This window comes from Podarcis gaigeae, assembly GCF_964106915.1.
Source record: "Podarcis gaigeae genome assembly, chromosome: 1".
Classification (NCBI taxonomy): domain Eukaryota; kingdom Metazoa; phylum Chordata; class Lepidosauria; order Squamata; family Lacertidae; genus Podarcis; species Podarcis gaigeae.
Genome location: NC_139678.1, coordinates 100731894 through 100746366, shown reverse-complemented (window position 1 = coordinate 100746366; position 14473 = coordinate 100731894). Strand labels below are relative to the sequence as shown.

Here is a 14473-nt window from a genome sequence, read left to right as displayed (position 1 = left end):
CAATGCTGACAGGCAGTTTCCCATAATCGTGAATCTAATTCCCTTGCTTAGCCTGTATTGCCAACTGAAAACTACCGTTTTGCATTATTAGAAAGAAATGTACTGCATGTAACCATAATATAAAGAGACCTGGCTGAATAAAACTGTTTGCTGAAATATTGTTTTCAAAATACACAGAGTCATTTCACACTTTAACTTACACCTTTTCATTACCTGCTAATAAAACTAGAATGAATAGATTTGCCTAAACTTGTTTTGCTAATAGTGTTAGCCTCCTGGGTAAGGCAAACCTTCAGAGATGCACACACTAAATTATAACAGCCGCTGTGTTTTTCTCCCCTCCCTCTTTTTTAAAATTAACTTATCCAATGATAAGAAATGGAGCTCCCTCCCCACCTCACCCCATTCCAAGACAGGCTCATATAGGGGGGGGGGGCTTATTTCTGCTTCCTCCACACCCAGAGCTATAAGCATCCTTGCACCATAGATAACAGAGTTAAGTATAGAAAATGCATTGCTCAGTTCCTGGTCTCTCTACTGCCATTTGAATGATAAATCTTAAAACAGGGGTTATAAATCTTTTTTTATTATTAAACTTATAACATGACTGCTGCACAAATAGTGCACAAATAGAGAAGGATATACATTTAATTTATTCCCAGGGAACTCTGTGAAAGAACATAAATTGCATTTTGAAAGCTTCCCACCATATAAAAGTTCATTTTGATTATATGTGTGTATGTGTGTGTTAATTGACATTTCCAGACTGCATGCCCTTCCTTAAAGAGCAAATATCTGTCATGTAGTTATAAAATCAGCTCTAATTTTCTAACTATGAAGCCACAGATAATCAGCCTGTAAATTTCAGCCATGTTGCTACTCTCCACGTATGTGAAGCTGTAAATTCAAAACCGTATGCCGGTTGGTGAAAATTGAGGTCTAGGCAGCAAAGCATGTCCATAAACTTTTCTCAGGTTATTGGAATAGAACGAATCAAAAGCTGTTCCTGGTTGTATGATATTCTCTTTTGATAGACCCAGACTGCTTGTTGTTAGCAATCCAAGTGCAGAGGTTAGTCAGAGCAGAATGTAATTTCTAGCAATCTGACAGACCTGAGGATTGAAGCGGCAGGTTTTCCCTTCCGATTTCAGGGAATTGCTTCTTACTGTGACAAATGATTAGCTGTTATCTCTGACTGAATTTGATTTCTACAAGCAGCTGAGTCAGGTAACTTTGCAGCATTTGAGAGCTGTTTCGTTTCGTTGTGTTGTTTTTTTTACAGTAAATGAAATCGGCTCTCAAACACCTCCCCCAGTCATATGTAGCCCAAATCAAATCTTTCCTGTTGGGAACAGTGAACAACAACTGTCTTTTTTTCTTTTTCTTTTAGTATGTGGGGAGAGTGTTAACCAGAGGCAGATTTACCAGTTTATCTCAACTTGTGACTGATTGGATGGATGGATGGATGGATGGATTCGGGGAGGAACTTGATGGATGTTAACATCTACATTCAGCAACATTACAGGGGAATTCCTTTAGCAAGGCACTGTGGGAGAAAGCCAGAGCTTTCAATGCAGCATGCAAGCCATAAACAAAACTACTCAGAGTGAGGTGGTATAAAGTGGGTTACTAAATTTGGTTTTGCATTGTTTCCACACAAGGGACTGAATTGTAATGTTAATCTGATTAGACTCATTAAGAATGCAACTCACCCTAGTGCAGAGAGTCCACTGGGAGGTTTTCTGCATCACTTCACCTCACATTAAAGATTTAACCGTGGCTTGACACTTTTGATGGTGATGGTGGTAGGACTGGTGTGTACTGACTGTTTGCGGGGCTGCTGATTTCCCCCATCTAAATCTTGGTCTCAAGTCATTCTTGCTGGGCTCAGTTCTTTCACCCTTCACAGGACGATGGTGGAAAGCCCAGTTATGATATCATGGTATCAATTCTAGCACATGCCTAGAGGACAACCATGTTTTCCCAAGTGGCTCAGGGGCTATCAAAAATAATTTGGAATTCAGATGAACAGGAGTGCTATTTATGGAGTGAAATACAGGCATAGTTCCATGTGACCAACACATATTCTGAGAGATAAGAAAAGGAAGTCATATATTTGTCTTTAAGGGAATGCACTGCTGGGTTGCAGCCTAATATGAGGTGGGTCACAATGGCAGCATTGCCACCATAAACATGTATAATTTAAAACCAGTTAATAAGTTTCCATATACAGTGGTACCTCTGGTTATGAACTTAATTCATTCAGGAGGTCCGTTCTTAACCTGAAACCGTTCTTAACCTGAGGTACCACTTTAGCTAATGGGGCCTCCCGCTGCCGCTGCACGATTTCTGTTCTCATCCTGAGGTAAAGTTCTTAACCTGAGGTACTGCTTCCGGGTTAGCGGAGTCTGTAACCCGAAGTGTTTGTAACCCAAAGTGTTTGTAACCCAAGGTACCACTGTATACATTTGGACTAAAGGTGAGCACAGGGTCCGAAAAGATCTGTTATGGCCAATAACATACTGGATATAGGATATAGAACTGGACTGAAGTTGTAAAGCATTCCAAAATTCCCACCCTGAAACTACTTCTGTGTCAGTATTCACATGAAACCGTCATGTGCCCCTTGTCATGTGTGATCGGTGCTCATGCATAATTTTTTGCTAGATACATGTTTCGAAATCACAGCCAGTCACAGCTTCCCAGTGCATCTACAGGCAGGAAAAGACACATGTATTTGCAGTTATCTCATATTATGGCATATGTGTGGATTGTGAGATAATTCCAAACGGGATCTCTTTCCAGTTAGGAATTGTATATACATTCAAGCAACCTCCAGTTACTGCAAAGTTTGGCAAAGCCTAACTGTTTTACTGTTCCTTATCATGATTATATGTCTCATCCTTAAGCCACTGTGCTGGCAAGCTCACAAGTTTATTTCTTGGTAGAGGGCATGAGGAATTCTAGAGCATGAAAGGCACCATAGGGGAAAAAATGTTTCTTGATCTAGCTGAATTCCTGATTCATTGTGCAGCTCATGAAACAAGAACGATCTTAATAAGTGAATTCTATGAGATTTCTTTTCCTGTTTGACTTTTGGCACAGTAGTCCTTGGTGCCTAGTTTGAGCCTGGGGCTTGATTTCAATCAGACTTTTGTTTGCCTAAGTACCAGTGTTGTCGTCATGATTATGGCTCATAATCCTTTTTGTTGTATTTTGGATAGCCCCTCTTCCCTCTCCTAACCTTCCCTCCCCATTTTGGTCATATGCCCTTAAAATTCCTGCTCAAACTGGCTGTTGGCGGTGGGTGCTCCTCGTTTTCTCAACTGATCCTGCCATTTATCGAGTAATGTAAGCTCACAATGTGCCTATCGTGAGTGCCAGCTGTGAAACAGAAGCGTAGTCCTCCTGCTAAGCTCTGGTTAAGCACCTCTCAGCTGGGTTGTCACCTAAGTGCGTCCATAAAGACGTAACAGAGTTGTTCAGGTTGGATACAACCTCTTGGCAAATTCTCCTAAGCAAGTCCTGTTGAAATGGCTATGGAAATGGGACGTTGCACAGCTCCCATTCCTTTCGCCGAAACTTGTATAGAACTTCCCAGTGGATTTGGTCTTGCTGGATTGGTTATGGTTTATCATAAACAATAATAAACGCAGTCTCGAATTAAAGCATCTCAGAAATGACTGCTCGCTCTACACCATTACAGTGGTACCTCAGGTTACATATGCTTCAGGTTACATACGCTTCAGGTTACAGACTCCGCTAACCCAGAAATATTACCTCAGGTTAAGAACTTTGCTTCAGGATGAGAACAGAAATCGCACAGCGGCAGCGGGAGGCCCCATTAGCTCAGGTTAAGAACAGTTTCAGGTTAAGAACGGACCTCCAGAATGAATTAAGTACTTAACCCAAGGTACCACTGTATTTCGAAACACAAACATACCACCGTTTTGCATTATATGGACCCTGGAGGAGTTGTAGCCTACATTTTTACATGAAGCAGAGCACTGAAATAGAAGATGGGGTGAGGAGGACAGGAAATCTGATATGATGCATTTGACCTGACTCAAGTCTAATCATGGCCTAGACCAACCCAGGGCTCGGCCAAACCAAAAGAAATTATTTCTGCCTTATATATATCTATATATCCTGGCTTACTAGTTCAGAGGGATTGAGCTCCCTAGTTCCACTCGGTACACTGAGCACATCACATTTCTCTGATCAGTATACAGGTAAGACTAACCCGGCATGATTAAAACTTCTTCGTTTGGGTGATTAATTTTGTTTTGTTTTACTATCAGCTTTTGAGTTAGTTCCGAAGGCAATGGAATTAGCATGCCAGATGTTAACAGGAAGGATGTGAATTAGTTTAAATCTATAATGTACAAAGTAAATAAAGTGATAGACTTACAAGGCTATACATTTCCTGTTTGGTTTTTTTTTTTAACCAATTCCCTTATCTGGGTATACTTGAAAGGAATATGTCCTACTACAGAAGGCGAATGCCTTGAGGAATGTAGAAAATATTAAAGGCTTTCGTCAGGCGTTTAGGCTTGGTCCAGGTTTCCTGTGTAGTCAGTCCTCTTGTCCCCACGTAAATGTTTGGCTCCCCCCCCCCTTACTCCTCCTGCTTTCTCTTTCTCTTGAAGGGGAAGAGTAAACTCTCCTCGCTGCCTGGCGGTGTCAGATTAAATACCGAGATGGCGACAGGAAAAAGGCTGGGAGGAAAAACAAAAGACAGGGGGGTGAGAGTTATCAGGTTGGCGACGGAACTGCAGGCTTGTCGGACTCCAATTTACAGAAATCCAAACAGATTTTAGTTGACACGATCTACAATCATTACCGCCGGAGCAGAGCTAATTAAGAAATTAGCTTTCCTGATTGCCTGTTCTCACAGTGATGAGTAGTTGAATAATGTTGTGTGGCTGAAATGTTCTAAAACCCAGAGAGTTGTTCGGGTTTTTATAAGAGTGAGGCTTTGTTAACTTTGCAAAATCACCATAGTATCATTCAGGCTGTATCACCTCTTTGGTGTACCTGTTTTGCTACATCCTCCTCACTCTAAATAGTGATTAGTGCAAAAACGCCTCTATTTCCTAAAAGGCACATCTGCAGATCTGCAATGTCAGAAAAGGCTTCTGTAGTACACGGTGTAGGTTCCAGTTTTTAATCCTGCTGCATAGGTTGCTTTTAAGTTTTGGCCTTTTTACAACTATGTACACTCACAGCTGGCATAACTTTAGGTTAGCTTTCATGACATTGCATGAAACTGGGGGTGCCTATTCTACTCTTCAGAACCAGCACATCATACTAAGGGCCTGTTCATTCATCTACTGTGTATATAGCCAGCTTACTGCTTTTCTTCAACCTTAATTTACGCCAGTCAGCCCCCCCCCCCGTTCCCGCCGCCCCACTCACACACACACCCCGCACAGACAACTTGAAAATTGCTAAGTATCTTGGCAGACCACTTAAAGCTTTTTCTGCTTGTTTGTAGCAATTATAATGCGCTGTGCAAGGGGCTGTATGATTTTTAAAAACGTATTTTTATTGCTTATTTTATTTATTATGTATTGTATTTTATGGTATTACAGTTATACAAAAAAATACAATATAAGAAATAAAAGAAGCAATTAAAATACTATTTGAAATCATTATGAATATTTAATGCGACGGATGTGCCATCTCCTATCTTCAGCCACAAATCCACAGACTTACCTGATGAAAGTTGTGAACTACATAGTGGTCCATGAGCCACAGCTTGGGAACCCCTGATTTATACGTGTGTTGACCAGCTCATTTTTAATCAACTTGACATGGCGAGAAATTGTGCTCAGGCAACTGCCAATAAAATCCGTGCTTTGTTTTAGCCACATTTGTGACAAAATATCCAGATAATCCAATTGCATCATACACAAGGTTTAAAAAAAAACCATGTTGCACAGAGAGTGGTTTGGTGTGAATTGTCCCTCAGCTGCTATTCCCAAAACGAGCAACTATGCTGAGGGTTAAGAAGCAGGTTTCTGGAACCTGTTTCTTTCTCAGTTACTTTTTTCAACTGAAATGTAGAGTTATGGAAATGACCTGCAGAAATATTCTTGTTCCAGTAGTAGTAGTAGTAATAATAATAATAATAATAATAATAATAATAATAATAATAATAATAATAATTAGTAGTAGTAGTAGTAGTAGTTATGTGAGAAGCAACATTTTAGAGTGCTTCTGTTTTGTTTTGTTTCTTAATTGCAAGTCAAGTTTGTCTTAAAGCAAATAGAAGCCACTGAGTTCAGAATCATACCCTTGGTCTCCTTCTGTTTTATGCATTAGGTTTTCCAAAATAAATAAGGCGTTAGAACTAACTGTCACCAAGCAAGTTTCCCTAAAGAGCAGATTTTAAAGTCCTCCTAAAACAGGGGTAGGCAAAGTAAGGCCTGTGGGCCGGATGCGGCCCAATCGCCTTCTCAATCCGGCCTGCGGACGGTCCGGGAATCGGTGTGTTTTTACATGAGTAGAATGTGTGCTTTTATTTAAAATGCATCTCTGGGTTATTTGTAGGGCATAGGAATTTGTTCATTATTATTTTTTTCAAAATATAGTCTGGCTCACCACATGGTCTGAGGGACGGTGGACCGGCCCATGGGTGGAAAAGGTTGCTGACCCCTGTCCTAAACTATGCTGGCAATAGGTTGGAAAGCAGTAGAGTGGTACCTCGGGTTACAGACGCTTCACGTTATGCATTTTCGTGTTGCACACCTCGCCGAACCCAGAAGTACCGGAACGGGTTACTTCCAGGTTTTGCTGCTCACACATGCGCAGAAGCGCCAAATCGCAACCCGCACATGCGCAGACGCAGCACTGTGGGTTGAGAACGCTGCAGGTTGTGAACGTGCCTCCCACATGGATCATGTTCGCAACCCGAGGATCCACTGTACAGAGGAATTCCAATTGTATTTCACAGTGAGTGGTAGTTATTTACACAAGTATTTGCATCTGACTAGATTGGAGTTGATTTGGCCAATGCCATGATGATCAAAACTGAGATAAATGGGGATGTGATGGGCATGGTGACTTGTCAGATTGGCAGGCAAAGTTGTGCAGTCTCAATGCCTGAGGAGGAAATTGTAGTGTTGGAAGGAGGGGTTTTGATTTGTTAGCCACTGGGAAACATTTTGGTACAAGCAAGGCCTGTACAAAGGGGATGGTTCCACTTGAATCAAGAAGGAATCAGACTGTTGGCACTTACTATAATAATTTTAAAAATCTGGTAAAGTAGCTTTTAAAATGATTGTGGGCAGGTAAGAGGAGCTGAGGAGCATTTTGTTCAGAGCAAATCATTCAGAAAATGTTTATGATCATTCAAATGAGGCAGCGTTAGAACTAGACACAGAAAGAGGGCACTATGGATTTTAGTATATTGATGGCTAGAAGATGCAGTGATGGACACCATTTTTAATGGCTTTAAAAGAGGATTAGACAGATTCAGGGAATGTAAGGCTACTGACTGGGGTGGCAATGTTCTACCTTCACTTACGGAGGTGGTATGCTTCTGAACGCTAGTTGCTGGGAATTACACAGTGGGAGAGGGCTGTTGCATTCAGGTCCCACTTGTGGGCTTTGGATAAATGTATTTGGTTGGCCACAGTGAGACCACGATGCTGGACAAGATGGACCTTTAACGGGGATCTTATGATGTGACTGAAACAAGCTAGCATTGAAAACATCAGGAGACTAGCTTGTTTCAGCAACAACGGAGAAAGAGTACGAACCCCAAATGCAAATCAGGAAATTGCATACAGTGGGCAAAATCATCACCCAGGTGGTACATAGATCAGGGATGAGGGATGTGTGGCACTCCATATGTTGCTGGACTCCACCTCCCATCAGCTCCAGCCAGCATGGTCTATGGTCAGAGATTATAGGAGTTCTACTCCAACAACACCTGGAGGGCCACAAGTCTGCCCTACCTCTGACATAGACCTGGAGGCCACTACTTTCTGCAGAGTTATGTGTGCTTAAGTGTTAAAGAAAACCAGGTCATATGAAGTAACAAAGAAGTAACAAAGAAAGTTACTTTGAAGCAGTGGAAGGGTATCATCATTATCTCACAGCCAAAAGCTATCTTATGGGGTTCTTGAAAGGCTAGCATAGCACTATGAGCTCTATAGAGGCGGAAGAAGGTGGAACTAGAACAGTTAAGAAAAGATCAACACAACCGACTATTTTACAGGGACCACGAGCAGAGGGGCAGTAGAGGGAAACACTATTAGCAGGCTTTTCTGCCACGCTCGTCAGCGCGCCACAATAGCTGAGTGCCTCAGATTTATTGGCAGTGTCCATGGGCCCATCCCAGGACAATTAACTTGATGACATAGTGGCACAAATGACATATTTGAAGTTATTATAATAAGGCTACATAGAGAGGATCTCAATAGGCCTGCTGACAGTACTGTGTGCTCACTTGGCAGATTATCTTGTAAACACCCTGCTTTTAGGGATGCAAGCACACTTCTGCCCTCACATCTTGGGCTGTCTTCCGCTGTTTGTTCGTCTGTGGGCCTGTTAGCTGGAGGTTCAGCTTATTCTATTGACCACATTGTGCAGAAAGCTCTAATTGCCAATGGGATTTTGGGAACACTTGTGTGCAGGCTCTACAGCCAACAAAGCTACTTGGTGGGATTGTATACCACATATCTGGGGACTTAGAAAGAGCCAGGCTCTCTGATTTGGAGAGTTAGGACTGGTTTACACCTCTGTCTATCCCATGATTCCTATACAAGGGTCCAAGAAGCTTTTCTTTTGTCCCGCTGCTTTCCTTAGAAAAACCTGTTGTCTACTCCTGAATTGGAACAACTGTCAGTTGGGTTTTCTTCTCAGACCCGTCCATCAAAATCATGGGAGAAACAGAAGTGTGGATGAGTCTTTACTTTTGGTGGCTAAAATGATGGTTTTTAGGGAGCTGCAATGAGGCTAAAAACAAGGTTGTAAGTTCAAGAGATATTGGATCTCACAGCTAAAAGTAGAGTAGAGTAGAGTAGAGTAGAGTAGAGTAGAGTAGAGTAGAGTAGAGTAGAAGGGAACGCTTGGGACAGTTTCAAACCTCTGGCAAAGTTTTCCAGAGCTGTTTTCAGACTAAAATGATACATGGGCCTCAGAACAATTCCTTACAGGCAAGCAGTGGCAGGGCATAATTCTTCTCTCTGTTCTCTCACTTTCACTTTCCTTCCTTCCTTCCTTCTTCCAGACTCCACAGTCTGCTAGGAAGGGGTGGAATGGGGGTAAGTGAGTGGTATTTGTGGAGTCAAGGGGCAAACTAGGGGATACAGGGTAGCGAGGGTGACTGGATGGTAAATTAGCCCAAAGAGAAACTGCAAACATCCAGATAGAGACTGATTTCAGCTCCCAGCATTTGTTATAAAGGTTTTAGTGTATATGCCAACAGAGTGCCGAAATGTAATACTGAAACTATAATAAATTACCCTGAAATAACACTGTTATGAGTTTGTTAAAGCTCTTTACACTTTATGCAGTGGGTAATAGCGACACTTATTCCATAAAACACATTAATTTATATTGTGTTATATAATGCATTTGAAATAACAGTTTTGTGACTTGACATTACACAAATGTATTCGTAGTATTATTTGTGGTCGAACTAAACAATCACTTCCTAAAGAAGTTACATTATGCAGCAGTGTTTCTGATCTGAAAAGTACAGTATGGGTTAATTTAATGTGTGTATTTTTCTTTCTTTCACTGGACTTCCTTTTGCCAACTTTACCTTGTATAAATGATTTTGCCTGTGAGAGTCTTTATGTGGAATGCAGATCGACTATTACTTCCTGAACAGATTTAAATTTAACACCAATTTAGTCACTGTAGAATTCCAGTATTGGAAAAAACAGCTTCCATAGGGCTTCTACAATGTGCCAGAAATATGATCTCATACGTAGAAACAAATTCAAATGTGTTTTCTTTTACATATGTTTTCTTTTCATATATTTCACCCCACCTATGCTTCTCTTTTATCCCAAAGTTGCTTCCACTTTGTGCCAGATCTCTGAGAACCTGGGATAACTGGTCTCTTGTATGAGGTAACTTTTAATAAAAATGGCCAAAATCCATCTTTAAAAACAACAAAAACAACAAAAAGACATTTAATTACAGCAGCTAGGTTCAGATTACTTAAGTGACACAGGGTGGAACCCAGTGTACTATTGCACACACTTTATTTGTGCAAGCATATCCGTTTGCCAGACAGAATGATCCTCCCTCCCCTTTTCCTGAGTACTGCTCTGGTGGTTTTCCTGAGCCCTGCTCAGCCAATTTGGGGGAGGAGCATAAGGGGAGAAGAGGAGAGAAGCTCCTGTTGCACAACCAGAAGCCGTTACACGGTGCTTCCACTGACAGGGTTTGTTAGGTGAATCCCACCCAAAGTGTATCATTGGGCTGAATACACTTACATTGAAATAAATATGTAGTGGATGAGCAAAGCGTCAGAAATCCACAAGAAACATCCAGAGGTTATCAACCCAGTAACAAAGGCTACATTTTTAACTTCCAGTAACACACTTGTACATAAAAGTAAAAAAGATGTACAGCGAATACCATTAACAGCACTGTGGGGAGGATCACTTCATCATGTCTAAAATGCTTGGAATTAGGAGAATGGAATTTAGTGTGACGCTCTTTTAACCTATTGTTTTCAATGTCCAGATAGCCTCATCTCTGTATGGACTTGCCATGGATGCTGCTTCATGTAAATTAAAGCCGCTTCATGTGAATTAAATGGTACTCGAATGGTTATCATAACATTACCCGGCTTTGAGTATTTAGAGTATTTGTTTGAGTACATCAGTTCACATGGTGGGAACAGGATCCTGTTTTTCTGAATCTCAGGTCTTTTACTTGAGCCACCAGTCCTGCTGCTGTCAAGGCAAGAACCAAGGTTGTTACACACTGAATTTTCCTAGTGATTAAGATATTTAACACAAGTTTTTCCTGTAATTACAATACATTGGGAGAATTCCGCGGTGCTCAATGGCTCTCAAACTCACCTGCCAACTGTGTAGTAGCCCAGGGCTGCAATATATGCAAACAGAGAATGAGCTGATTACCTTTGTGATGTTCTGCTTAGTTTGTTTCCCTCCTCCTGTTAACACAATACCCATACATGTTTAATGGTTTGCCATTTACTAGGAAAGGTATATACTTCAAGGTAAATTTCTTTACAATAAACGTATGTTTGACATCATTTAGGCTCCTTCATTAATAGGGCTTGAGGAGATGTCAGCCCATGTGAAGCAAACCCAGTAAAATCTTAGCTTTGTCCCATGCGACCTGAGAAAGTCAAAGCAGTAAAGTCTTCCTCATTGATTTTTAGAGCTTTTAAAGGGAAGGCACACTCTCAGAGCAAAGGTATTCATGTGGCAAGAACTTTGCCTGTCTATTCTGCAGCACCCAGTTGTAACATTTGAAGGGGGCAACCACTGTCAGTAAACAAGATGCAGGAGATACACTCTGGGGAACTGTAGCCTATTGCTTTATATGGTTCCCCAGGGCATTTCTAGCTTGGTTTCCTGTTTTTCATAGCTGCTATGGCGCTCACGTGGTAGAGAAAGGTCAAACATGTCTGCTACACAGAAAGCATCATGGGTACTTATTGTCAGTTGCGTTTCTGTGTGCAAGTCCTGAGTTATGGACATGGTATCTCTTGTCCGACATGACTTAACTACCACTGCAAATAAGTTCACTGCTTCTCTGTTGCCTGTTTGTGACAGAAGTTAGCAAGAGAAACCCTATAGCTAGGATTCTACCCTCTGCCCAAATGGGCTGTGGTGTTCACACATTGCTGGTGTTCTCCAGTCAGAAGGCAGAGCGATTTGACGGTGTTATTTGAAGCATTTGCCCAGCTGTGGTGAGGCTGCTCCCTGACTGAATGGGCTGCTCTGGGGCTTGTATATCTGCTCTAAAATAGGGCCTTGCTTAAAGCATTCTAGACACCACATGACAACAACAGGACCAGCTGTGAGACCCTTGGCATATGGCAGCCTGATGCATGTGGGCAGTTTGGAAGGAGCAACGCTACACCCCTCCCCTCCAGAAATGACCATATTTGGAGAGGAGAAGGTGCAGGGAGGTGGGGGAAAGAAGGAAAGAAAATAAATCCATTTTCCTTGTTTCTTGTGGCAGAGCTAAGGGGCAAGATTGATGTACAGGATGGGGTCTAAAAGCTGTTGTTAGAGGAGCAGACACACACACAGAAACAGCGTAAGGCTGACACATAAATCACCTAAGCACTACTAAATCCCCAAAGGCATTCCCATTAAGTGGAATTCTATCCCTATTAGGCAGCAGTCATTGCTATTAAGTATCATTAGGTTTAAATCTGCCCCCAGAAAGAGGGCAGATTGATACTGGGAGTTTTGCCTGAGTAACGACATCAGGACTGGACGCTGAGCAGATATCCCAGTTGTACCCTTCCCCCGCCGCATGACTTCATGGAACTCAGTGCGGGAATGGAATTGAATGTGCCCACTCCCAGCACATCATATTAAGGTTAAAAATATATCTCCTCGTCTGCATTCCCCAAGTGAGTAACATTTCCAAACCCTTCCTTCGCATACCTTTTAAATAAAAGAACAACCTGCACATTGTTGGAAGTTAATATTCAAACTAGAACATAATTGCTATTTTCTCCTAGCCTGCTTTTTAAAAACAAACACAACAACGAGCACACACACAAACACACAACATGAGCAAATGGCTTTGCACTTCTCCAATCTTTTTTATTTTTGAAAAAAAATATTCTTGCTATAATCCAGCGGGTAAGAATCTAATCCTAAAAAAAAAAACCCAAAGGCCAATTCTCACAAACCTTTCCTCTGCATGATGCATGTACTGCTAGTGCCTACTTCTAACTGCTAGTGGGGATGGTCACAAGCAAGCCGGATAGCGTTTGCCCAACTCTGCGTTGCATTAGCTTTTGAGCACTGTTCTGGCCAGGAATTTTTAAGCATTTGCAGTAGTGTGAAAAAGTCAGTGTGGAAGTTCTGTGTGTATTGTCGCTCTGCATATGTCCACCTTCTTGCATAGCATGGGTGACTAGAAGTTGATTCAACTGCCACATCAGAAGCAGTTGTGGGGAAAAGCCACTTTATGCATGTTAGCCTTTCAGAAAGGTGAAATGTAAGTGCATCTACATATGTTTTAATATTATTTCCCTTAGCAAGATAAATGGTATAAATAAGCCTAGGAAGAGCAATTCTATACTCCATTTATTCCACTGGGACTGGGACTGGGGGTGTGCTGCTGCTAGAAGGAGTTCATCAGCAATGCCCTGTCAGGATAGAGACAGGGGAAATGTGCCCCTGTTAATTATCCTCAACTGCTATTGATATCCTCCTGGACCAGATTGCTGAGTTAAGAGGTGGATGGCACTGCTTTGCGGTGGTTCTGGTCCTACTTGGATGGTAGTTTCCTGAGGGCAATGCTTGGGGATTGCTCTTCAGCCCCATGAAGCTGTCAGTGTAGGGTTCCTCGGGGTTCAATTTGATCCCGTGTTGTGTAACAACTACGTGAAACTGCCGAGTGGGGTTATCTGGAGTTTTGGAGTACATTGTCAGCAATATGCTGACACAGCTCTATTTCTCCTTCATGTCTGCAGGTGAGGCAGTCTTGTCTTTGGTCATGGACTGAATGAGACCCACAAACTGAAGCTCAATCCAGATAAGACTGAGGCATTGTTAGTGTGTGGTTCCCTAGACCAGATGGATGGGAGGTTTCCTCCTCTGGATGGGGTTATACACTCCCTTTCTAGGAATGGGTACATAGTTTGGGGATACTTCTGGATCCTTTGCTGACGCTCAAGGCTCAGCTTTGTTCCTATCTGGACATGGATAGCCTAACTACTGTTGTCTATGCTCTGGTTCTCTCTAGGTTAGATTCCTGCAACACATTATACATAGGGCTGCCTCTGAAGACAGTTTGGAAACTTCAGCTAATGCAGAATTCAGCAGCCAGGTTGCTCATTGGGGCATAATGGTTTGAGCATATTACACCAGTCCTGGCCTGACTCCACTGGCTGCCAATTAGATCCTGGTCCCAATTCAAAGTGCTGGTTTTGACAATGGGGATGGGAGGAGCATACACATGTACTTTGCAGAAGGTATTCCACTTTGCCTTTCTGACCCGTGCAGGGTACTCCGTCCTGTCACACATACCCCAGTTTCTGAAGTGAAGCTTGGTGCTGAGTGGTGGTGCCTGGAGTCATAAGGCAAGATACCCATTAAGTTTCTAAGGAGAGAAGTCATAGCAATGGACTTCACTTCCCATGCGTGTTGTGGGGCCAGGCTGTTTTGTGCAAAATGCTCAAATACCCTATCACCAGAGATCTCGCTTGTGAGCTTTAAGTGTACATGACACGAAGCCAGAGAGATAGAGCTTCATGCTGCACAGTGCACGCCCTGTCATTTGA

General features: G+C 42.2%; 1 protein-coding gene and 1 long non-coding RNA gene across 11 annotated transcripts in view; both read left to right on the top strand.

Annotated features, from left to right (window-relative positions):
• The window catches only part of ZEB2 (zinc finger E-box binding homeobox 2), a 164750-nt gene that overhangs the window by 83346 nt on the left and 66931 nt on the right, over positions 1–14473 (top strand). The gene's annotated exons all lie outside the window — the stretch shown is intronic.
• Positions 5785–14473, top strand: part of LOC310834069 — a 20390-nt gene continuing 11701 nt past the window's right edge. Inside the window, exon 1 of the long non-coding RNA XR_014559083.1 lies at positions 5785–14473. This exon is cut by the window's right edge and continues 10218 nt beyond it. This is a non-coding gene — a long non-coding RNA (uncharacterized lncRNA).